Source organism: Episyrphus balteatus, chromosome 3 (assembly GCF_945859705.1).
Source record: "Episyrphus balteatus chromosome 3, idEpiBalt1.1, whole genome shotgun sequence".
Classification (NCBI taxonomy): Eukaryota; Metazoa; Arthropoda; class Insecta; order Diptera; family Syrphidae; genus Episyrphus; species Episyrphus balteatus.
Genome location: NC_079136.1, coordinates 85,420,992 through 85,448,083, shown reverse-complemented (window position 1 = coordinate 85,448,083; position 27,092 = coordinate 85,420,992). Strand labels below are relative to the sequence as shown.

At 29.5% G+C, this 27,092-nt stretch overlaps 1 protein-coding gene across 1 annotated transcript in view; it reads right to left on the bottom strand.

Moving 5' to 3' along the window:
• The window catches only part of LOC129916818 (neuroligin-3), a 198,763-nt gene extending 173,481 nt beyond the window's left edge, over positions 1-25,282 (bottom strand). The window contains exons 1-2 of the mRNA XM_055996974.1: positions 25,074-25,282; positions 24,819-25,017 (exon numbers count right to left, since the gene is read on the bottom strand). The gene's annotated coding sequence lies outside the window, so the exon portion shown is untranslated. The remainder of the gene's footprint in view (positions 1-24,818; positions 25,018-25,073) is intronic.
• Between the last annotated feature and the right edge of the window lie 1,810 nt (positions 25,283-27,092).

Here is a 27,092-nt window from a genome sequence, read left to right as displayed (position 1 = left end):
ATCCAGGACACATTTTGTATATCCTTGGGATTTTCATTTATTAAAATAAATTTTTGTCTCATATTCTTTGGCAAAACGAATACAAATTTAAAAAAAATATTAGTATATCCCACTTCTGATACTTTTGTACGTTTTTTGAGTAAAAATTAATTTTTTTTTTAATCCTTGGAAGTTACACTCTCTCGATATTATCTTATTTTTTCTTATGAGAGAAGGCAGAACATTATTATTATAAAATGAATGAGAAAAAAAAACGCGACGGCGAATTTGAATTGAAATACGGCAGGACATTCACACCTTTCAAAACGATACCGAAGACTAAAGAGGAAAACCTATAGTAACCGTGTTGAAAAAAATCGTTACATATGAGAATGGATGAAGGTTTTCCAGGAGAGTCCAACTTGCTGCCAGAGAGCGCATGATTATTCCAAAAAAATAGACAAACTTCAAAACTTCTTTGCAGAAATGAGAGAAAAAGCTCAAATCTTTCCATTGATGTCGTTAAACGTTCATCATTGAGGGAACCAAAAAAAAAAAAAAGTCATCTCTTCGTGTCGTCTTGTTTACAGTCCACTTGGGAGTGGAACCTGAACTATATATATTTTTTTTGTTTTTTTTTTTTTTTATTATTTTGTTTGTATAAAAGGATTCACAGTGGGTGACGAGGATGATGAGGACGACTATGGAATTGGGGTCACCAACCATTGCTCGTCTTTTTTGACAGGATTCGTATTGTATATTCTTTTACTACTCATTGAGTTTTTTTTTTTTTGTTTTTATTGGTAAAGTATGGTTGTTGTTTTTGGGTCGGTGTCTCTGCCTTTTAACTGATTTTCGGGTTTGTGTCCTGTTTTTTTTTTTTTTATTTTTTTTTTTGGATTTCAGGTTTTGTTTGTTTTTCTATTTTTTTTTTCTGTGTGTAGAGTTGTGTGTTGGAATTCGGTTCGTTCAAGAGAGTGTGAGTAAAAGTCTAAATCCTTGGATTGTCTCTAATTAATCTATTTTTTTTTTTTTTTTTCATATAGATGCATGTAATATGTTTGTATGTAGAATACAATCGGTATTAGTCTATTGGCAACAGAAGGCAGCATTACTGATGGAGGTCGTCGTGTGATTTGGGAGTGGACTGGTTATTTTATGTTTGATTGAGTTAACTTGCGATGCTTTGGTTTAAGGGCTGATTTAATGCAAGAAATAGGATTTCAGAGGGATTTTTTTTTAAGGTCATGGAAAATGGACCGTTGTGGGTTTTGTTTTTATTTTTGTTTTTTGTCAAATTTGGAGAAAATTCAATTTGTTATATGGGTTACGTAAACATTTGTTTTGTGAATGAAACCAAACAATTTTCGATGAACAAACAAAAAATCTCTTAGATACTTTCTATTAAAATCAATAATTTAAAAAGTAGATGATTTTAAGCCACAACAATAAGAATTCTGTTTTTTTACCGCATATTTATTATTTATAAATCTTTTGAATATGTTTTAACCAAATATTGTCTTAACCGAAAGCATACGTATAATTTTACCAAATAGATACTCAAACTTTGGTTAAATTAAGAACATATACAATTTTTAACAATTTTAACCCAGGATCAGCGTAGAAAAGGATGTTCTCTTCGTCGTTGGTTGATATCAAATCCTCATTGAAAAGTTCCTTAGCTTCCAGCGGTACTTACATAGAAACTAGGGAACTTTTAGATGAGGATTTGATATCAACCAACGGCGAAGAGAACATCCCCTTCTGCACTGATCCTGGGTCAGCTCACTATCGTGGCTAAAAGCCGCACCTCTCCCTAATCCAACCTTCACAATGACAACCGGACTTCAAAACCCTGAGTTAAGAAGCTTTTAACAGAATTAATATTTAAAACAAACACAATGACAGTTAACTGTAAAAATTTAGCTTAAAAAAAAAAAAAAAAACCAATATAAAAACGTTAGGCCCCTTTTGTGCCAACATATTACTAATATAATCAATGCACATTTTAAGATAACTAGCTTTAAGTAAATTCTAGGTATATATATACCTAATAACTGTTCAATAAAAATATCGTTAAAATAAATCGTTAACAATGTTTAACGAACAATAATGAAGATCATTCAGTAAAAATAAAAATATGTAATTTTAATAATTTTTTTTATTATTTTTGTTATTTTTTCTTCATTAATAATGAAGATCATTCGATAGATTATTTAAAATAATAACAAATTGGTAAGATTATTTGGTTAGCAGTCAAACAGTTTAAATTTTTCTTTAAAAAAAAATGTTACGCATACGCCCCCGTGATCACCAAAAACACACGACTAAATAGTAAATCAAATGAATTAAATGTAGTAAGTTAATCTATGGTATAGTCGACTCGTATCTTAAGACTTCTGAACTTTATGATATTAGCATTATACAGTGGTGGAAAAATAATTAGAAACACGCTCTTACTTTTCAAAGTGTTTGTATGTTCTTAATATGAATAAAAAATATTAGAAATATTTTTTAACAGAGGTATTTGAAGAGCTTGATGTTTTACTAAGGATCTCCTCTTTATTGCACCTTCTTTTTCTAAAAAAATAAGGGGTGGGTGTGTCAGGAATATTGTTAATGACGTTTTATTATTTTTTTGGAACATGTGGCATTTTTCGAGGACTGCAACCACATTAACCAACTAATAGAAATTAGTTCTTGATAGTCCTTTTTATTAATTGTACGTTTAATTAATTGACCAAGTTTGGCAAATGTAAATGCTAAAAATCAAAAACAGGATATTTCTTAGTAATTTTTCCTCAGTGTTTCTCATTATATTTCCAGACAAAATTGGACTATATTTTAGATTTTTTGCAATATTTTTCTTTTGTTGGATAAATTCTAAAATTTTTTTAATAAAATGTTACAAGGATTGTATCATCACTCATGTTTGCTAAAAATTTGTTAAATATTTTGTATTTATAGTAAGAAAAAAACAACATTTTGTAAACAAAGGAGAACGTTTCTAATTATTTTAGCACCACTGTATGTCTCATGATTGGGGCGTACGCACTTCTTGCCTTTTTATTAAAAGTTGAAGATTTTGACAACCGAACAAGGAGGTATATCATTTATTTTTTTGTTTTTATAAATACAAACTTTTAGAAAACAAATTTAAATAATGTTTGAAACCTAAAGAGAATTAATTTAAACATTCTTCAAAAAAAAGTTGGTATATCAAAAAATGATTTATTAATCCACACTTAAAAAATAAAAAAGTTCCAAGAAAATTCATTGAAACTTTTTTCTTGTTTTTAAAAAAATTATTTTTCGGATGAAAAAAACTAAAACGTTTTCAAAAGTCCAAAAAAGTATTTTATTTAAGTTTTTAATGTAACGAAAATCGTCGAAATTAAGAAAGTAAGACAGCTACATGATTTTAATTAAGAGACTCAATGAGAGGGAGTGGCCAGTTGTTTGCTCTACGGCAAGTTACACAGGCTCAGAATCGTGATAGTCAGGATTTTATTTTAGAGTTTTTAATGTTATTTCATGCTAATTTTGGTGATGTGTTACATAAGGGAAGGATGAAAATAGATAACCTATGTTTTTTCTGATACTCAATGTCATGCGATTCCCTAGAGGGGAAACTTAATTTTTTTTGGATTAAAATTAACGGTACTTTCCCTATGACCAAAATAGAAAAGGTTTTTTTTTTACTGAAAAATAGCTCCAAAGATTTTGATTAAAAAAGTAGGTACATGTAACATGGCAAATAAGATCGAACTCTTGAAATTAAAAAAAAAAACATTTCTTAATAGAACCTTTTTCTTGATATCTAACTTTCCCAAAAAACATCATGATCAATTTCAATTAAAATTTATGTACAAGAACGTGTTATTAACTTGAATGTTAAAATAATGAAAATTAAAAAAAAAAAAAATTAATTTTCGGATTTAAAAAAAAGGTAGATTTTTTGTTTTTGAAAAAAAAAATATTTTGAAAACGGACCAATGAATGAATGACAAATGAAAATGAACTGTGCTTAATAAAAACTTTAAACACAATTTTATATTTTTTTTTTTTAGTTTTTTATTTTAAAACTTCTTAAAAAAAATTAACATAAGAGCAAGTTTGTGTGACCCAAACGGATCTCAGACTATATGGAGCACTACTTTAACTTTGTAGGGTGTTGACTTGTTTGGGGCTGTGGCTAATTAGGGAGTCTTTTACGTAAAGTATAGCGGATGGGTTGTCGAGTTAAGTAGTGGTTTCATTTTAAACAACAGGTGGAACGAGAAACACAGTTTTTATGAAAGTGAAGAAAAGGTGAACCCATTTATGGAACGAATTCTATTTTGTCCGTGGGCAGGTTTTAAAATCTCCAAAAAATTCTATGAAGACTGACAAATGCATACTCATAGATATGTGAGACTATCCCTAGTCCCGAGCAAAAATTTTTTCAAATAAATTTCAAATAGCTTTCCACAATAGCATTAGGTATACAAACAAAAACAAAATATTTAGCTAATCAGACTTCCATTTATTCACACTCCAATAAATTTAAAGTTGCCATTTAGGCCCAATTTATTCACTCTCCATTATTTTTAAAGGCTCCATTAAAAATTATAAAACTGTCAAATAGCATACAAATTTTAAAATTTCCCTTTTTTAATGGCGACTTTAAATTTAATGGAGTGTGAATAAATTGGACCTTAAAGCGGTAAGTTTTAAAATTAGCTTGCAATTAGAAAGATTTATTGTTTTTAATGGCGATTTCAAATATAATATCGGACGACGTTAAAATTTAAATGTAGATAAAAATAAAGAAATTAAAAATGAAATCAAATGAATTAAAAAACCCAAAGATGTGGTTCACTGCAACGAAACGCACTTGATTTTTCTCGTCAAAAGACCTCAGCTTCTATTTTCAAAAGTATACCTAGTTTCTATTCTCTAGATCTTCTCAAAGATTGGAATAGAATCTTTCAGGCAGAACATGTCTTAATTTTAATTTGAAGCCTTCGTGCCATACATTTTCAAAAGCTTGAGACACACCATACACCTAAAATGACCTTTCAACAATTTTTTTTTTGTATAACCTTCAACACAACAAATAAGTTTAGGATCATACGATTGTTCAACAAGATTAATATTAACCTTTTAATTGACCTTTATCACAAAACAACAAGTCCAGTAGGAAAAGTGATTTATTTGTTTAAATCTTCCTTATCGAATAAATATATTACAGGCCCCAGGGCTGCACAAACAAAGCATAAAAAGCCATTAATGAATTTTAAATTAACTTCAATATTTAACAACGCATACAAAAACATTAATAAAATATTATATGACAAGCAGTTTGACCTTGAGGAATTTTTAGAAAATTGAATGTACCTACACGTAAAATACATTCAATTATTCTCTCAGAGATTTTGAATTCAAAGCTAGATGATAGAAAATTGTTGCATTTTTCATCATCAACACAAAACTCAAGTCCCCATTATGTCTTCTATTTGCCACTTATTGCATCACTTAGTCTACTTTTAAATACATATACATTTATGTATTCTCTACCCACATGCCATCCTTAAGTTCTTACTCATTTCAGAAATGTAGCTATTTTTCAAAGTCTTTAAGGAGAACCTAACTGCCAGTTGTTAAAATTCAATTAATATAAGTCAACATAAACATAAAGCGTTGACGACAAGTCAGATGGCTCTTCAGTGTGATGGTCCTCTACTTATCCCAAGGTTTTTCATTCCTTAAAAAATTTCCAAACGAAAATTTATTTAAGTTCCATCTTGAATAATATTTTCTAAGAATTTGACATTTTTCAACGATTGCATCGTGTCAAGAGGGATGTGCAATAAAAAAAAAATATAAAAACAAACAAAAACAAAATAAAAATACTCTTTCTGATTTTTTCCTAAAGAAACAAAACCATACCTACTTTATTTATATATATATATATATATTTTTTATTTTTCCTTTAACTGGGGATGCTGAATTATATCCTCATAGAAGAAAAAAAAACAACTCTCTGAAAAGCACCAGCTAGAAATCCTTCTAAAATAATATCCTTTTGGAAATTAATACCAAAACCACCTACTTGCCACCCACTGCGACCTACAACTGCTCGCACTGACACTTATCCTCAGGGTATACCATAGATGGATGGATGTTGTTTAAATGAAGACACATACCTATAAAGATACATACCGAAGATACACACCATGCATATAAAAATTCCAAAGCATTAACATAATGTGCCGTAGTAAGAAAATAAGTTGATATGGAAAAATACACAGGGTGATTCGGGATTGAAAAAAAAAAAATACAAACTGGATTAGATAGTATATTTGTGCAGATCAGACTCAAATTGGTTAAAATTGTTAAATGTAAAAAGTAATTAAAGCTGATACTTTTTCAGATTGATTTTAAAAATCTGAGAGTTTAAAAAGTGCGATGAGATGTAAAAAATAAAAATAAACTTAGCATACAAATTTTTTTTGAAAAATCAATTATTTCGAGAAAAGTTAACATATGGGTAAAATTAATGGAGGTGAGAAATTTCGAGGATCGAATTTTTAAAGATCAACTTTCTTTTATGAAAGAAATTTCGTACTTAAATGTTCGCTTTAGACATAATTTGTCGGTTCATGAACGGGCAGAGCACAAAAATGTATATTTTTCAATTAACCGTTAAACTCCAAAAATTATTAGGTACTAGAAAACCGTTCCTCGAAATGGTGGTGATCTCTTCAAACCGGATCTAGAAATAGTGTCAATGTGAATGATGTACCATTATATTAGGATAGTAGGGTCTTAAAAAAATCAAATATAGCTTTATTTCTTGGTTCAGAGACCCATTTGTACAAAAAAAAAATGCTTTTATGCAAGTTTTTTTCTTTTATTTTGACGTGATAACTACCTATAAATCGATGAACCATGGCAGCCACCACAAAAAAGTGACACCATTTTCTCACGTTCCACTCTCGCACTTTCGCAGTGCGGCAAAAATTTAAATTCAAAATTAAAAAAAAAAAAATTATTAGAGATACAAAAATCTTCTATAGCTAATTTGAAAGATAATAACCTAAAGCTTAATCCAAATGAAGGATTTTTGAAAATTCCGTCATTTAATAGGGTAAACAGGGATAAAACGAAAAGATGAAGTTTGGGCTAAAATCTAAACGCGAAGTTGCAGAGAGTTGATTTTTTTTGCTATAGATAGATGAGATTAATTTAAGAATAACTGCATTTTAAAAAAAATCTAAAAAATTTTGCAACTAAGCTATAACGTTTTGTTTGAACTTTGTACACGTGTTGGGGCTATGACAAAATGATGATTTTGGGTAGGGGAAATTTTTTTGACAATTCTAAAGGTGCCAGGTGAAAGATGAAGGAAAAAAAAAAATTAAGCGTCTAATACGGATTTTTTTCCAACACTCTGCGTTTCGAAATATGAATTTTTGAAAAAAAAAACCTTGTTTTTAGGGGTATTTTTGGGTAATTTTTGATTTTTATCTCAAACTTATAGGACATATAGGTTGTGGCCTTATGCATACATGTGCAAAAACTTGGAATCGTTTAGTGAGTTTTGACTGAAAAACGGAAGAAACAAGTTTTTAAAAAACACGTTTTTTGACCGTTTTTAACCGATTTTCATCGTTTTTTATTTTTATCTTTTTTTCTTTAATAGATAGAGGTAAAGTATATTTAGTAATGATAGACCTTGACCACGACTATATGTGTGCGAAGTTTCAATCATTTTCGTAAACACAATTTTGAGATAACGCTAAAATAAAATTTTAGAATTCAAGAGGTTATAACTTTTGAAGAAATTTTAATAAACTTTTATGAGCATCCTGATACAATTACCTTTTATTTGGTATAACACATAACGGTAGACTAACTACAAGCTACACAATGTTAATTCAAGAAACTTGCGAAAAACCTCAAAACACCAGTGGAGACCTGTTGCCCCCGAACAGCCACCAGTGTAGGAAGTACCGTAATCTCAGTCTGGAAATTCGACATGGTTGACTTTAAAAAATTCTCACTTCTCTTGTAGGCTAGGCATCTTTGAAATGAGATTGATACGTCAAATGAAAAGTGAAATAATAAGCTTTCACATGGTATATATTTTTGATAGGTTGTCAAACAAAAAAATTGATTCCATAGCCTGAGAACATAAAAATAAATGTTTTTTTTTGCTTTTTAAAATGAAATTTGATCGAGTTTAAAAAATTCTAGCTCTTTTTGTAGATGTCTCCTAGACCTGATAAATATATATATTTTGAGCTAAGACAATAAGCTTTCAGTTGGTATACAATTTTTTATAGGATGTTGGAAAAAAAAATTTAATTAATGACGTGAGAAGATAAAAATTCATGTTTTTATTTGCTTTTTTTGATGAAAATGATTGTTTTCAATAAATTATTTTTATCCTTTTTGCGCATTGTAAAAATTTAAAAATGGTTTTATTCTTAAGAAGAAATACTTGGCTTTTAAATTGCATAATTTTTTTTTGTAAGCTTTTTAAATAAAAAAATTATTATACCTAATGAGAAAATAAAAAAGGTATTTTTTTTAGCTTTTTCTTGTAAATTATGATTGTTTGAAAAAAGTAAACGCTTCAACCTGTTTCCTGACGACGTTATCACGTAAAATCATTGTTAACTTTTTTGTTAAAGTGTGTACTACTACAACCATACTAAGATAGGATACTGACTAAAAATACCAAAAAAATACAGAATTTTGTATGTAAGACCACCGTATTTATTCATATTCTAAAAGCGTTCCCGGAATGAAACTAAAACCAACTTAAAACATACATATTAAATATATTAATCCATAAAAAAGATGTGGAATGATGAATCTAAATATAATCAACTTTAAAAAATGCTTCCAGCACCATTTGAAAGTTAGATGATTAAAACATTGAGACCTAAAGAAATTTTGGTAGGTACCATGCGTCATTTTTCTTGGGACAACTTTTATTAGTGTATACAAAATAACACAATTTAATTTTTTTTGTAAGAGATGTACAATTTAATAAAGAGTATTGTGCATAAGAGTGTTGTTACGAAAAGAAAAAAAAAAAACGGGTCTTAAAGCCATTTGAATTTCAGTTTTTAAATTGTAGACATGTCCGGGAACGCTATTTTTGAGTATATTAGATGAAATAAAAAAGAAAAGGAAACATTTATATTCATACCTAGGGGAGAGTGGGGCCAAATGTAACACTTTTTTCTAAAATCGATGGTTCTCCTACAAATTTGAAAGTGGGTCAACCAGACCTTTTTTAAATTAAAGACCCATGTTTTAGCTCCAAGATCCATCATAAAAATTTAGCAAAACATAACGGTAATGTTGAAAAATAAAGCTTCCAAAAAAAAAATCGTGTTGTTTCAACTTACCCCACATACGGGGCAAAGTGTAACACATACCGGGGTAGGTTGTACCAAGAACTAAAAATAAGAGCAAAATACCTTTATTTGTTTATATTTATATATTTTTAATTAATAACAATAAAAACAAACCTCAGTCATGAAATTTTGGTGCAAATTTGTAAAAAGTGGAGCAAATCCAAGATTTCCAGAGAAAATTTGACAGTAGTCTTAAATAAAAGTTATTCGAATTCATAAATTGTTTTATAAGCTTTATGAATTCAAGTGGTGGTTCAAAAATGTGTTTCCAATTTCAAAATAAATATAAATTCAATTACAAGCATTCATATTCAGGGTTGTTAATTATATTAGGTAAACAATTTTTCAGTATAGGTAGGTTTTTACATGGTACAACTTGCCCCAGAAAAATGTTACAACTAGCCCCAGCATGAAATTTGGCACATAAAATCAATTTAAAAAAAAAAGCGAAACTGATATAGACATAACATATACACGCAATTTGAGCCAAAACACAGTTGCATATAACAAAAAAACACTTAGCACTCTATCTTTTTCGGGTAAAGAGGTAGACCAAAAATAAAATTAAAAAAAAAGTTACAAACATGCATTTTTTGGGCACCACTAGTGTAACTTCTCACCCTGTCGTCTAATCTTCATCTGAAGAAAATGTGCCGGTAGATATGCAAAAATTGAGCATTTTTCTCCTTTACGCGTTTCTTAATATTGAAAGGAACATCGCTTTTTTTAGCTGTTAATTCTTACCCCTGTTACATTTAGCCCCACTCTCCCCTACTATTTGAATCGGTAAATGAGAAAAAACTTTTAGTTTAATGTTGTTTTGGTTTAAAAAAATGCCTGGACACCAATTTTTCCACCTCCATGATTTTGACCCATATCCTGATTTTTTCTGTGTTTTTGGTAGATATGAGAATAGCTGGTAAAGTATTTTTTCACACTTTTACCACAACCACCATTTTTATTTGCGATTTACAAAGATGCTTAACATAAACCTACATAAGCTTTGCATTCGTAAATAAAGTTTATTAAAATGTATAAAACATTGAAAAAAAATTATTTATTTTTCAAACATTTCTATAAAAAAAAGTTCTTTGTATAAATGAAATGCTATTTTATTTTGTATGTACTGTAATTCTGTAATATATAAAATTTTTTTCTATTCTGAATTTAAATAGCAGTAAATATAAACGAAATGTTTTGAAACAAAATTACAATAATTTGAAATACATATATTTTAATTTGAATATATTTTAAATTCAAAGTCAAGTCACGGAACTTAAAAAACAGTCCATTTTAATATGTTTGAACAATATACCTAATATGTTTTTTGCATATAAGACACGAAAAAGAGCTAAAAAGTGTCAGGTGGTCCAAATCAAGTATGTGAGGATATCTATTACCAAATATGGTATCAAGAGTTTCAAAATAAATCGCGCCTAAAAAGTAAAGAAGTTATTTTTTTTAGCATTTTCCAAGGAACATAAAAATATGAAGTTTTTGATGTTTCAATTCCCCGAGAAAATATTTTAAAATTTTGTTTTTTTGCTTAATAGTTTAAATGAAATCTGAAATAAAATGGTTTACGAGATAGTCAACAACCAGGTTCTACCGTTATAATATTTTTTTCTAAAACAAATAAACCTCATTAGCCACAGTGTATTTATTCTTTTAATCAAAATCGTTATAGCCGTTTGAGAAAACCAAGCTTTTCCATTTTTTGGCAAGTACCGTTAATTTTGGTCCTAAAAATAAAATTTTAAACTCTCCTCTATAATATGATATGGTGGAAACCATGTTGGTTTTACTTCAAAACATCTATAATAGTAATAATTACTTCTGGTAAAAACCTCGACTTTTTTTTCCCTAGGCGGTCAATTTTGTTTTCCGGTTTCACAAAAAATATCCTTGCTTCAAAAAAGATTAAGTAATAGATAGGTATATAAATGTATGTGTATCTTTTTTGTTGGATTCGTTTTTGAGTTAATTTGAACAAAGGAAAATTGTATACCCCACGCTTAAAACCCATACATCAATTACACAAAACAAAAGCAATTTCATTAACATAAGTTAAAACGAATAATCGAGTATATTTTTGATTCAGACAAAAAAGAATTTATGAGGATAGTATGCGCAACCCTTTTTTTTTTAAGTATGGGTTTGTTTTGTATATACCTATTCTTCTAAAAAAGGGAACCAGCTTTGTAACCCAAAATTGATATACTACTTATTCCTGTCTTCTGTTTTTTTATGTTTTTAGAACGTGCTATTTTCAGTAAATATTATATAACCCACTTAGTTAGTAATATGGAATTTATTAATTCATTTTTTCTGAAATATAAAAATAGTAATAAATATTTGGCACTTTTTTCGAAAAAGTGTTGTTAAAACTAATCTTGGGGACAAAAGCGTTTAGTTGTGTTGTGTGCTCTAAAAAAGTTTTAAATACTTATTAATATTGAAATTTAAGTTTTTGATTGAGTGGCGTTTTTATTGGAAGGTAAAACCAAAAATAAGCCAAAAAAAATGTGTTTTCAATTTTTTTTTTATTGTTTTCAAATATCTGTTTACCAACTTTCTATTGAACATAAAGCAAAATTGTTTAAATTACTTATAATTTATAACCATTCTCACACACTTGTTCATATTATTATTTTTTTATTAATGTAAAAAAAAAAATTAAGTTGCCGTGTGAGGCAACTCTTTCTTAAAGATTTTTTATTTTGATCTCTGGCATAACAAACAATTTTAAGAATTTTCACAAAAACCAAAAACAATCAATTGTCATAGAAGATCCATGACTTGTTTTTCAAAATAAAAAAAAAATTATTTTTTCCTATGAAACGTAGTAAATTAAGAGGGATATAAAATCAGTTAATTAAATTTCAAGCTTTTTTTTTTAATACTAACGAATAAGTATTTTTTAACAACTAAAATTTGAATTTAAATGACTGCCATTTTGTATATACTCACTTATGTATATATCTACAATGAAATTACATTAAAACGGTAGAATTTATACCTAGTAAGGAATACAATGTATATTTATTTTTACTTGCGATATAGGTACTATAGGGCAAGTTTAGGATTCGTAAAAAAAATCGAACTCGAGATAACAATTTTACATGACATTACGATGATGGAAAATGCCAAAAAAGTGGGTCCGGCAATTCTGTCTGTCTGTCTGTCTGTCTGTCTGTCTGTCTGTCTGTCTGTAAGAACCTCGAGCTACACCCTAAACTACTGAAGCGATTTTCTTCAAACTTGGTAGTTAACAGTTTTGGGTGATTCCCTATAGGAGAAATTGAAGTTTTTTTTTTTAGGACCAAAACTAACGTTACCTGTCATATAACGGAAACAGAAAAGTTGATTTATTTCAAAAACGGCTCTAACGATTTTGATTAAATTTTTCTGCTTACAGTTACAAATAAGAGCCTCCTTTTATAATAAAAAAAATATTTTTTGTACCGTTATTAACGGTACCTGCCATAGAACGCTTTTTTGGATTTATGAATTTCTCAAAAAAGACAAAACAGATTTCGACCAAATTTTTAATACAGAAACGTTTAAACAATCATTATTTAAAAAAAACATTTAATTTTTCAAAAAACACATTTTGGATTTTTAAAAAATATTTCAAAATTTTTTTTTGAAAAATCAATTTTTTGGAAACGAGTTGGTGAAAAATTTTGAAATTTTGTTTTTATGTGTAAATTAATTATTTATTCAAAATTGCATATCAACTTTTTTTTGAAAAAAAAAACGGCTCTAACGATTTTCGAAAATTTTTTTCTAAAAATTCCTTTTTATACTAGAAATAAAATGGCATGCTTAGTTTTTTGTAAAAGATCATTTAAAATGGCATTTAATTATTTATAAAAACAGATTTTATTTTTTTTGCACCACAAACGAATTTCCGTGAAAATATCAAATTTTAAATTTTCCCTTATTTTGTTCAGTGAAAAACTTTAACATAAGAGTAACTTTTACCATAAGAGCAAGTACGTGCGACCCCAGTCGTGCAATTTATTTGGTATAGGCATGACATACTGATGGATCACAGATATTCGCTTAAAAGCAAAATATCCACAAAACTCTAAAATACAGCATAAAAAGATTGATCAAGTGGTGAGAAATTAGATTTAAGCCTTTCAAATGTGTCCAATTGATCCATGATATAAAAACTGATTCCTATGACCGCAAGGTCAAATGACGCTTTGACTGGAGTTCATAATCAACTTGAGTTGAAGTTTGGTTAAATGGCATTTGCTGATCGCAATTGCTTGTCTTTTTATTGCTGCAGCTTAACTACTAAGGCAATTTTTTTTAATCATGATAACGAGTCTTGGAAGATTCCTTAAAATATAAAATTAATTTTTTATTTTAGGACCAAAATTAATTGTAAAAACCAAAATTTAGTAATGACTTTTTTCAAAAATTACTTTAACGATTTTGATTAAAATTTTAAGTGCATACAATATTTGTTGAACCTTTATTAACGGTCATAAAATCGCGTTCTTGATTTCCGATGTAATCGTATCCGACTAAAACGGTTTTAATAAAATTTTGAGAGTTTCTACTTTTTCTGTTTTATTTCCGGGATTTTGGCCTTTCTGGATTTTGGGTTTTTAGGATTTTGGTGATGTTCCATGATTTTGTATTTTCGGAATTCTAGGGTTTCGGGATTATGGATTTTGTGATTCTGGGTTTTCTGGATACAGAATTTCGGGATTGTGTCCCTCTCTCTTTATCAGTTCCGCGAACTTCTGCAGGAGGAGGGACGAGTCAAAAATCCACATCTGTTGTTCGATTTCCAGTGAATTCGGTCACTTGTTCCCTCTATAGAGTTTTAAATCGCTAAGAAAAGTGTAACCTTCAAAGAACTGAATCCAATGCCACAACGTTAAGTGTGTTTTTGTTTAATTATATTAATTTGGCGTTAAAGAAAATTGTTTTTTTGTTTTTTGCTCCTCTTGGAATCACCCTACATTTATGTACTACCTACATTTAAGAAGATCCATGTATATAAAAAGTATATTTCGAGCTCACTTATATATTCCATCCAACTCGCGTTTATCTGCTGCTGATGCTGTTGAAAGAGATTCAGATTTACTAAAAAAGATACACTCTGAAGAAAACGAAGAAGTAGACGTAGAAGAACAAGAAGAAAGTGAAGAAGTAAGGCCTTCTGTTTGTTTTCTGCTTTTTGGCCTTAAGGGTGTAGTTGCTCTTTATTTATACGAGATTACTGATGCGCTCTCCATAGTAACACATCTTATCATTTTCTGTTTATGTTATGTTCTCTGGGTATGTGATGGAGATTTTTGTATGTGTGTGTGGAAAAAAAGTCCTTAACTTGTTCTGTGGCTCGTTTCCTTTGAAATGTTACTTCAAGTTCGCATTCATACTGATTTGAATATACTACTGGCGGCACGGCATGCATGGTGGCCGAACTCACACCCACCCTCTTTACCCCCATGTTCTATATCTTCTATCAAGTGACTTATGTATGTAAGTTTGTATTTTGTCCCGTCCTATACAAAGATTATCGTTGGCAGGATGGCGGAAGTTGTCGAAGAAATATATGTGCGGCACAGCAATATCGACTCTGCGATGACACAAGAGAAGATGATAGGAAGCGAGAATCCGGTGTCGAATGGTGCTGAACCATTTGATCCTAGAAATCTTATCAAATGTTTCCCTTTTACGACTCTGGCTGCCATGGCTTCAATCGGATCAGTGCGGCGTGGTGCGGCAGCGACCGACCTCTGACACCCCCAAGAGCATAATATGATGCGAGATGAGACCCAATGAATGTTACAATATTGAATACTGTTATATCTACGTATACGATGAAGTCGACAACGATGACAACGTCAACGACGACGAGAACGATGACGACGACGACCTGGACCAATAAAACCCTAGTAGAAGGTGGATTTTTTTTTATTCCTTCTTCCTTTTTATATACACAATACATTTTAATTTGAGCAAGGATACTCACTTGGATTGAAATAAAGTATAATATCTATAAAAAAAAAAATTGTGGAAAGAGAACAGGAATTTATATATGAGATCCAGGGAAATTACTCAATGGGAGTTTCTTTCCTGACGTGAAGCGTAAAATCATGAAAATCATATCCCTGTGTTTACGTTAAAAAGTAATTAAGTATGCTGAAAGCAGGCTTAATTACGATATCATCCCATCGCAGGTCTTGATTTCTGTGTGCGCGAACTGGGACACACCATCGCATCGCACCGTGTTCCAATAACGTGATGCCATTTCTGCCATCCATCGTGTGTGACACACTGTTTAACTGAAACCATCACTACCACGCACCACCACCACCACCACCAACCGAGGAGGAGCTTTTGTCGTCATCGTCAATGGTTTGTGCATTTTGAAGGGATATATTATCCTCATGAATTCTAAAATTTAGGGGAAATTTACAAGGGAAATAATTTTTGGACTTGTTTTTGTCACAAATAAGATTATTTCAAAAGCAGTTTTAATATAACTTGCTTTGATATTTAGCATTTTAAAACGATAGTACCTAGTTTAAATTCTTTTGTTCAGCTAAAAATTTTATAACAAACAGGTGTTTGCATTAAGGCTCTCCAAACCAACGTCACACTTTTGCAGCGACCGTGAAAAAAAAGCAAGTGATAGTGGTTTTAGGTCGCTAAAATGGAATAAATTTCGGACTCAAAGACCTCAAGAAAAACCAAAGTTTGCCAAACTTTTCGGGATTCGCTAATAAGGAGGGGACTTACAAGTTTTGTTTGGGCCCAAATTGTTAAGCTTGTATATTATAACATTCAATTAGAAGCTTTTCAAATTTCTCCCAAAGCAATATTTCTGAAAAAAGGCCAAGGTCTTAATTTTAGGCTGGACTTTGAACTGGATCTTCTACCATCCGGTCCATGTGGCTTGGATTCGAAAATAGATCGAACTGGTGCAAAATTTAGTTAGAGTTTTTATTTTAAGTATACATTTCCAAGGATCGAAAATAATCAAAACTTATGAAATTCTCCTTCAATTACATAAAAGATTCAACTCCAATGTAGGTACATTTCTCTATAGTATACCTTCATATAAGCTCATTGTAGAATTGTGCCGTATAAGTAAAGTATAGGAGGAATACCACCCGTCATTGCATGAACGAGGGGTTGATTTCGAATCATATCTTTGTGGATCCGCGTCGCGTTTTGCTTTTACGTGACAACAACGCCTTCACTACTCATCACCACTTAAAGGGGGGTCGAGGTCGATTGTATAATTGCTTAATTTTGTTCCATTGGTTGGGAAATTTCTATCTTTTTTTTTTGTGTTTTTGTTTTTACTTCACTTGTTTATTCCACTTTATCCTCTTTTTTTGTGCTGATGTCACCTTTACTCCGTTTTTTTGCCTCAATTGAAGTTGTTATTTTTCAATTTCAATAACTGAAATATGAATTAGTGTTGTGCGGAAATTAAGTGGGGATTGGTATGGGAATACAAAAACGTATTGTTTTGGGGGTAGAAAAAAATAATGGAAAGGATTGAAAATTATTTAATGGTAGAGTTAATGTGTTTTTCTTTACGCTTTTTATATAGGTACATAAGCTTTCCTAGCTGGATACATTTTTATAAATATTGATATTTTCATACTGTATAATAAATCGGAAAAACAAATTTAAAATAGTATCAAATTTAACTAAAACTAACTTGAAGTTTAATTAAAATCATTTAAAATATTCAAAAAAGGTTAACTTTATAAAATTGACATATATGTAGAACAAAAGACCCAAAACTCTTCGGGTAGCAAAATAAGAGCAATCAAGTGACAGTGAGTGAGTAGGGAGATGAGTCACTTTTCACCGTAAATCAATTAAGTTATTAAAAGTGGATGTGTTGATGATTGTACGGAACACGGTGGTCTTAAAAATGCGGCAGGTTTTATAAAAATGGATCCCAAAAGTAATGATGTAGATTTGTTCGAAATGATCTCAGGATTCCAAATTTGTAAGTTTCAAAATCGTACCTGATCCCTTTTTTGAGTTACAGGCATTATACATATACATACACTTAGGAGCAAAAAAATGGAATCAAACTGGGTTTTGTAAAAACGGTAATTGATCAGGATGTAGTTGACACATATGAATGTTAATGGTACCATTGAAAAGCTTGAAATAAAAGCTTTAAGTAAATGAACTTAAAAATCTGTTCACTTTATAAAGATCCAATCAACATAAAAAAAAACAGAGTGTACCTCCTCTGGAAAATTTAACATTAAAAAAATGAAGTGCAATTTATTGACAGATAACGCTAATACTATCGTAAGGAAAATAAGACTGCAATTTGAAACAGACAGTTTCTGGAAAATTAACATTAAAAAAAAATTAAGTGCAATTTATTGGAAGATAGCGCTAATACTATCGTATGCATTTTTATATTTTCCCCAACAATTCAAAGTAAGAAATTCAAGCTTTAAAATGAGACCATGAGACTTTAAAGAAAAAATATTTTACCATTGGAATTTTTGTTTTTAATATAAGAATTTATTTGATTCCGTTTTTTTGCTCCTAAGTATATACATTTCACTTGCAATGGAAAAAAAAATTAAACAAAAAACAAAAGCACATTATAATGTCCTTAACCTTTTTGGAAAGCTAAAATATACTCCTTGAATTTGATGTTTATTTGAAGTTGATTGAGTAAATAGTTTTTGAGAAATTTAATTTCAAAGTCAAAATTAAAAATAAAATACCTAATAATTTTTGTATTTATATTAATTTTTTTACCTTTGAATTACAAGGTACAAGTTTTTTCAAAATTGAATGTTCTATTCAGTTCTTAGTCAAATCCTTAAAAATAGATGCAAAAAACTATTCTAGTTTTTCAAAAATGGAAAGAAAAGATAGGCACTTTTATTATTGGTTCATTGTTCCTAAGGAAAAATGTGTATAATGGTTATTTAATCAACAGATTTGTAAGTTCTAATCACACTAAGTGTGACTCAGAATCCACCCCAAGAACGAAGTGGTATTTTGGCACCTTTTTTGAGATTTTTTGTTAATTTTTGGTGTTTTTTTTAATGTTTTTTTTTTGCATTTTCAGAGTTTTGTATTTTTTTTTTAAATTTTTATATATTTTAAAGTTATTTTTATTACGTTCTGAATATTTCAGGACTATTTTTTAAATGTAAGAGTTATAATGTTACGTATAACAGAAAAATATCCCATAATACATAGATTTCAGGACAGCTTAGGTCCTCAGGGACCACAAAACCTCTTCTCGATTTTCATCGTGAGAGTCATTTTTCATGAATCCACGTTGACTTTTCGCGTTAATTAAAAAAAAGAAGAGGTCCTGATCAGCAGCGTGTTACAGTGACCTTTTTTCCATTTAATTTGAGGCTAATTTTTTTTATTTGAAAAAAAAAATTTTAAAAAGCTAAAAAAAAAATTGGAGAAAAGATACATTTTTCTTAAATCTCAAAAACTAAGATACTTTTAAACATGCGGTTTTTTATTTTTGACTTAAAATCAATGAAAGCATTGATTTGTGTAAAAAAATTTTACCCTTTATTAAAAACAATAGAGTAAAATAAACTAAAAGAAAAAAAATTATTTTTTTCTAAGATAATAACTTTAAAATTAAATTTCTCAAAAACTATTTGCTCAATCAACTTCAAATAAATATCAAATTAAAGGAGTATATTTTAGCTTTCCAAAAAAGTATATCACATTATAATGTGCTTTTGTTTTTTGTTTAATTTTTTTTTTCCATTGCAAATCAAATGTATATATATGTATAATGCCTGTAACTCAAAAAAGGGATCAGGTACGATTTTGAAACTTACAAATTTGGAATCCTGAGATAATTTCGAAAAAATCTGCATCATTACTTTTGGGATCCATTTTTATAAAACCTGCCGCATTTTTAAGACCACCGTGGGAGAGGAATGTCAGATTACACTGGTCAACAAGATTTTGCAACAAGAACCAAAATATACTTTTCTATATGTTTTTTATGTGCTGAACTTGAATCTGAAGTCAGAAAATTTTTACTGGCCTCCGTTTTTGAAATATTACCGTTAGAAAATGTCAAAAAACGTAATTTTGGCTGTTTTCGAGGCTATGTTTTTATGTGGGGTAATTCATTATGAATTAATTTTTAACGGTGCCTAAAAGAACTTGTTTTATTCTTTCAAAAAATCTATATTTAAATCTATCCGCTATCTCTTTTACTGCCCGGAGTATTTAAAATTTATTTAGCGGTTTTTGACTCAGAAACAGCACTGGCCAACCAAATTCAATTTTTTTTTACCACAAGAACCAATATATACTTTTCTAGAGGTTTTTGGTTTTTCAAAAAAAAAAAGGTTTTTTTTATAACGGTTATATTTCAAGAACGGAGGCTAACTAAGGATTCAAGTTCAGCGACCCAAAAACCTTCAGAAAAGTATATTTTGGTTCTTGTGGCAAAAATTATGTGACGAGTGACTTAAGCTTTAGTTTAAGTTTAGTTCTCTTTGGCTTATTAACTGAAACTTAAGATATCTCGAGCAATAAAAGATATATCGGGAAAATTTAAAAAGTTTTTGAAAGAAGAATATCTGTTCTTATAATCATCGTTACAAATTTATTTATAGTGAATTAACCCACATAAAAACAGAACCTGGAAAACAGCGAAAATGACGTTTTTTAGCATTTTATAACGGTACTATTTTAAAAACAGAGGCCAATCAAATTTTTTCATTTTCAGATTCGGATTCAGCACCCCAAAAACTACTAGAAAAGTATATTTTGGTTCTTGTGGCAAAAAAAAATTTAAATTTTGTTGACCAGTGTTATTGGCCTGAAAATTTAACTACGACTTGTTTGTGTCTTTTGAGACCTTTATCAGATCTATCGCGTAGATCTGGGAATATTAAAATTTTAATGCAACTACGAGTACCTTGTACCTACATTTATATCAAATAATTTCTCTGTGTGAAAAAAAGGTCAAAAATTATACAAGGGCGGAGACCTATCACGTTTTTTAGAGCTAGTTGCACTGATTACGAAACGGTTAAACTTTGTCAAACTCCCAAAATCTAGAGTTAGAGGCAAAAACCTTTTTTTACCTTGACCCAATGAATCTAGCTTCTTCAAATTTTTACTCATTTCAGATTTTTAACAATGTATAAAACATGTGGTACGGTTAACCAACATAATATTTATAGGCTGATAAAGTTCAAAACTTCCATTTTTTCGTCATGCACCCAACTTTGACATCTATCTAAAGATGAAAAAAATATAAAATGGGTAAAATTTTGACGAAGCTAAATTTTGTTCAATGAGAGACGGTACAAAAAACCGTTTTTTACCCCATACTCCAGATTTTTTTGGTGTTACGAAGATTTTAAAAACCGTTTCGTAATCAGTACAACTAGCTCTACAAAACGGGATAGCTCTCCACCCGTGTATATTTTGAGTGTACCACATAAAGTTTTTCGTTTATTTTTTCTATGACAGCTTTTTTTTCGCTTTTTTCACTTTAGGTGCTATTTTCCATTCTAGGTAATTATAAAAATTTTTGTTAAAACTGTTTCAAACATTAGCTGTCAGTAAATTTATCGGCGTTTCGTTACCACTATAAATGAGTCCGCCTCTGAAAACCAGCTCGAAAATTTAGTAAAGGAATATATAAATTTTCACTTTGGCGAGTCATCTCGCTTCACTCGCCTAACCAGCCCCAAGAAAAGAATCGAAACTTGGCAGCGTTAATAAGAAAATAAAGTTGTAAGTAAAGTTGTAAACTTTCAAGTTCCGATTCAGAATGCACTGTCCAGGCAGCAGAGTTCTGTATGAAATGAAAGTCTACTAAAACTTAGCTTTTCTAGTTGTTTTTTCTGCCTTGTTTGCCTGCAGTACACAGAGAGAAAATAACGTATGCATCACTTTACTCCTGGTAAATTTAACTTTATTTCGGGTATATTTAACTATGTATATTGGGTATTATTAAATATACCAGAAAAAAATTTTACCTGGCGTTATTTTTTCTCCGTGTACAATCTTTGACCAAAACAATGGGTCCTTCAATTAAAAATTGATTTTGTTCAACAAAGAATATACCAGCAACAAACTCAAGAAAGTGCAGAGTAAATTCAACCAATCATGTATAGCATAAATATAAACAGATTTCATGGTTATGTAAGAAAATATCTTTTAACTTTAAAGAACATAAAAAAGAGTTAAATTGAATCAATTTAATATCAAGCTCTCAAAAATCAATCGAATTCAAGTTAATCGAAACGAAATCTATTTCTAATGCATAATGCTATGAATTGAAAACATTCAATTCAAAAAATTACAAAATTGTATTTGAAAGATTTCTCTACAAAAATGTTACCATATTAAAAATGTATTCTCTCCATGTTCAAGCATAATGCTGCTGAAGCTTTTTTTTATTTCAAAGCGAATACTACTTAATTGAAACAAATAGAAGGGCTTAAAGACAGACAGATAAGAGGGGGCAAAGCATGACAATGGATTATCTAGGTACCAATCGGACAAAAGAATGAAGATGGAAAATTCAAATAAAAACTAAAACTGATTGCTCTACTCAATCTACATCTCTACGATGCATTGAACAAATTATGTATATCAAAAGAGCATTTCCTTCTAGAAGTAGTATACCTCCCTACGAAACATCGTTGTTAGAACTTAGAAGAGAAAAGATACAATAAAATTCATACAAATTTTATATTGTTTCTAGGAAGGAACTTAAATCGTAAAGTGGCAAATAAATTCAAGGATGAGTCCAAACTACAAATTGAAGAGCTTGAAATACTCTGAGAATATAGTGGCTGATGAAGAAAGTATTTCCCAGTTTCAGTGCATTAAGTGAAATAACGAACTGTTTCTTTTTTTTTTTTGTATTTTATGTACATATATCTTTCATTTTCTTTGTTAGTTGATGTTGGAGTATGTTAAAAGAGAAGAAGATACGATGATGAAGTGATTTGCATGATTTGAAACTTGTAATTGAAAATGATTTAGTTTTCATATATATACAACACATATCTTGATTTTAACTCCGAAGGGATGTTGTACTTTGTACGAACTAATTTATGTATGGTGTAAATGTACATGTGTAAGAAAATATTCAAGAAATAATGTGAAGAAGGATTTAAATTCTTTAGAGAATAGATAAATATTATTATACTAAGCGCTCTACAAAAAAGACCTCAAACACTTTTATCGTTTATCTAACCGTTTAATAGATATTTGAGGTCCAAAAATCGAGAAAATCTTTAAAAATTCGTTTTTTTGTTCTTAATTTTGTAACAAATTGAAAAATTTTAATAATCAAGACATATTCTTGTAGGAAACAGATTGCTCCACAAAAAAAGGTCTTGGTAACTTTTTTGTATTAATCTAACCATTTGAAAGATATTCGAGATCAAAGTTAAACAAAATTATAAAAACATTTTTTACTTTTCAAAATTTTCTAATTAACTGAAAATTCATTATAATCAAATTAGCAAGATATTGTTAAAAATTAAGAACAAAAAACGAATTTTTAAAGATTTTCTCGATTTTTGGACCTCAAATATCTATTAAACGGTTAGATAAACGAAAAAAGTGTTTCAGGCCTTTTTTGTAGATCGTTCAATTTCCTACAAGATATGTAAAGAAATTTGCTAAAAAGTCGATTTATAAAAAAATAATTTTCCGATGGACATTAAATATTTTTGGCATCTAGTAAACATCAGCATTTTTGGTATAGTCCGTTAATATACAAGTAAAAATTTAAATTTTAAACTATTTAAATGTAAGTACAAGATCTCGCCATACGTCTATCTCCCTCGAGTTCCATGTTCAAACTTTGAAATTTACTATCACTATAACTGTACGTATGGAGTTTTGGAAAAATAAATTTTCAAATAAAAAATTTCGGTGTTTAATTTTTTAAAATTTAATTAAGGATTCCTATGTTAAGAGCTATTTTGCTGAAACGAAATTTAAGGATTCAAGCTCTTCATAAAATCTTATGTGACAGTGTACGCAGAGGAAAAAGTAGGGAATAAGATTTTATGTTCTACTTAAATATTTCGTTTCAGCAAATGGGTATAATTGGGAATTCTGCTATATTTAGCTTAGCTTATATTTAGATTTTTTTTTTTAATAACAAAAGAAAAACAAAAAAATATTTACACACTTTTTAACGCTGTTAATTTTTTAATTTTTTTTTTTTTTTAACAAAAAAAAAAGCTATTTAAAATTAGGTACGATTAGTCAAAATTGTTTGAGTCGTTTTTTATAAAATTGCAATATTTCAAAATGGTATGCGTTATAAGCCATACATTTACATATATTAAAAAAAATTGCAGAATTCCTTAAAGTTTTTTTTGTAAAGAATTTGAAAAAAATTAGTCATCTCAGTAAACATTTTTTCGTTATTTTCCTTAGCTTGATTCTGCTCAACCCATAACAGTATCGGAAAATTGCATTCCGAATTTGTTTCTAAGCTCACTATAATATTATACATACATAATTTATTAAATAATTTCACACAGATTTTAAGAACCTAATGGTTTATTTGAAGAAAATACCAATCGAAAAAATAATTCCTTGTACAAAAAGTGCATTCTGATTCTCTAATTAAATGAGAATATTTTTTAACAGAAGAATTATAACACTGGTTTACAAGGGTTTTGTTGCCGAAACAAATATATACTTTTCTGAAGGTTTTCGGTGTGCTGAACTCGAATCCGAACTCAGAAACAACAAATCAGCTCTCGGTTTGGAGATATTACCGTTAGAAAATGCAAAACAACGTTTTTTTTAGGTCTTCGGACCTTATTCTTTTTTATAAGGAAAATTGTTTGAGTATATCTAGTAACGGTTTCTAGAAGAACTGTTTTCCATCTTTCGACAACTGTTTAAATCTTTTTAATATCTTTTGTATTGCCCGAGATATTTTAAAATGAAGTAAGTGGGTTTTTCTTCATATATCAATAATGGCGTTTTAAAATTTATAAAAATACCAAACAACTGAGGATATCTCGGGCAGTAAAAAAGATATCGAAATGATTTAAACAGATTTAAAAAGGTGAAAAAAAGTTCTTATAAAAACCGTTACTAAATATGCTCAAACAATTTTCCTTATATAAATGAATAAGATCCGAAGTACTGCATTTTCTGACAGTAATATTTCAAAAACGGGAACTGATTAATTTTTTTTGACTTCGGATTCGAAGCATACCGAAAACCTTCAGAAAAGTATATTTTTGTTTCGGCAATAAATAAAAAGTTTAATTTTGTTAACCAGTGTAATACATATATGTATACGACCTGTAGCCGACGATAAAGAACAAAACATATATACGAACGTTATGTTGGAAATTATACAAAAAAAAAAAAACAGTAAAATTTAAAAATAAAAAAATGTACCTTGTTATCTTGAATCGCTTGCCTTTCATTTGGGTTCCACTAAGTTTCGAAGAATGTTTTTAAAAAAACTTCACTTTCTGAATTCTTCTTGTTCGTATATGGTTTTTGAAAAATCGCCAAAGAACATTTGATAAATAATAATTTATTGTCTTCCATGCAAATTCTTCATAACATTTTTTTGTCCTTGTTTTCCATTTTTCTGTTAAATTTTTTATTATAAAATAGGTATTGTTTGAGCAAAATATATCAACTTACTTTCATTTTTACATATGTACATGTACATACATACGTAACGTGTGTATGTCTTTGTGCAAACTTAGCAAACGAATTTCTTGGGATCATCTAAAAGTAAGATGATTTCTATCCATAGTGATTTTGTTCATATCCGCTGTAAGTGCGCACAGAAAAAAAAATAAGTATGAGGAACTATTATTAATTAAATATAAAACAATTGAAAATGTAAACACAATAATTAATAATTAAATAATTATTTGTTTTATGAAAATATATTTCGTTGAATACTCAATCTATCTTATAATTTGTTTCTATTTTATCAAAGTATTTTTCAGTATAGAGTGACTTTCAGTATACCTAGAGTATTGAAATAATTAACAATGCATGCCGAATTGTCTTGATTTTATAAACCGTTACTTTATAAGCAAATCGTGGCTTGAGATTATGAAAATGAATTTAATTGCTATCCAAAACAGGATAAAACCTATTTTTTGTCAGGCTCCATATGAATCAAATGTGGAAAGAGATATGTTTCCAAAAACAAACTTCGTACACAATTCTCATAACCTTTAATCTTCAAACTTCGTGTTCCTCCAATAATTTTGCTATTTTCTTGAAGTCTTTTTAAGAAGAAAAAAATTCAAAAATATACATCATATCTAATGAACAAGAGCAGGTTCATGCAATTTTCTTGTAAATTTTTTTTTCTTAGTTTGATTTTTTAGTTTGATTTATTTTATGAATACATCAATTCACTAGGCACAGGGGTAATTTAAAAGTCATGACACATGACTTTTATATTTTTTCTAGATGTCTTTTTGATGTACCCTTTTCAAATATTGATCAATATCTGAAGTAATCATATGCATTACAATTTTGTTTGCTTATTACTTTCTACATCCTACTGCCTACTCGTAGGATGAAGTTCTTAAAAAAAAATATTTTTTTATATAACTTAATCTTGAGTTTATCCAATTTGATTTAAATAAAATAAGCTCGTTTTATTTTAAAGCAGTTTAAAAAGTGTTTATATATTAGCCGGGGAGGATATTTTTAAAACTAAATAAAAATAAGTGTGTGCTTACTATGTACACGCGATTGAAGTTATAGTTCTCACTCACAGCAATTCATTCTAATACAAAGACCGGAAAAAATATATAACTTGCCACATATAACTCGCGACCATGCTACTTTCCACATACAACTTGCCACATGCACCTTGCCACATGCACCTTGCCACATGCAACTTGCCACATGCAACTTGCCACATTAAACAAGCCACATGCAACTTGCCACATGTAAATTGCCACATGCACTTTTACAAGTTGCATGCTGAATGCAACATTCCTCGTGTTACTTGCCGCATGCAACATGCACTTGCACCATGGTACATGCCATATGGTACCTGTCATATACAACATGCAACATGACACACTTGCCACGTGTTGCGTGTTTTTTTTGCCGTACTACGGCGTAATGCATTTTTGAAGTACTACCAACTCTAAGGTGAAACGAAAGCCCTTCTGTCCAATTGTCAATCTTGGAGATGACGATTGCGTCATCACTGTGCGACATGGTGCTTATTGTAAGCACGATAATATTTTAGATATTTCTTGTCATTTCTTAGTTTGGAAGAAAAACTAGTACTAAAACAGTGAAAAGTAAATTTTGTGCTCAAACTCAAACAAATTTTAAAGGTGTTAAATAATAATGTATTAAGCCATACGATATCGAGAACCTAATTTCGCGACATAGCACGCTACTAACTAACCGTCATGTTTTTCTTCACCCAATGGACACTTTGAAGTATCCGTTTAAAAGCATTGAATAACTCACCACAGAAAAAAAAGAAAAAAAAATACAATGTCAAAGGCCAAGGTCGACCACAAGATAAAATCACTGATCAAAAAAAGTAATTGTAATAGATTATTATAATTTCGACAACAGTTTTCTCTTTTGTTTTGTTTACTTCTTTCACAAGCATTCGCTTTGATTAAGAAAACTTATTTCGACAAGAATAAATTTATTATCCTTGTGTAC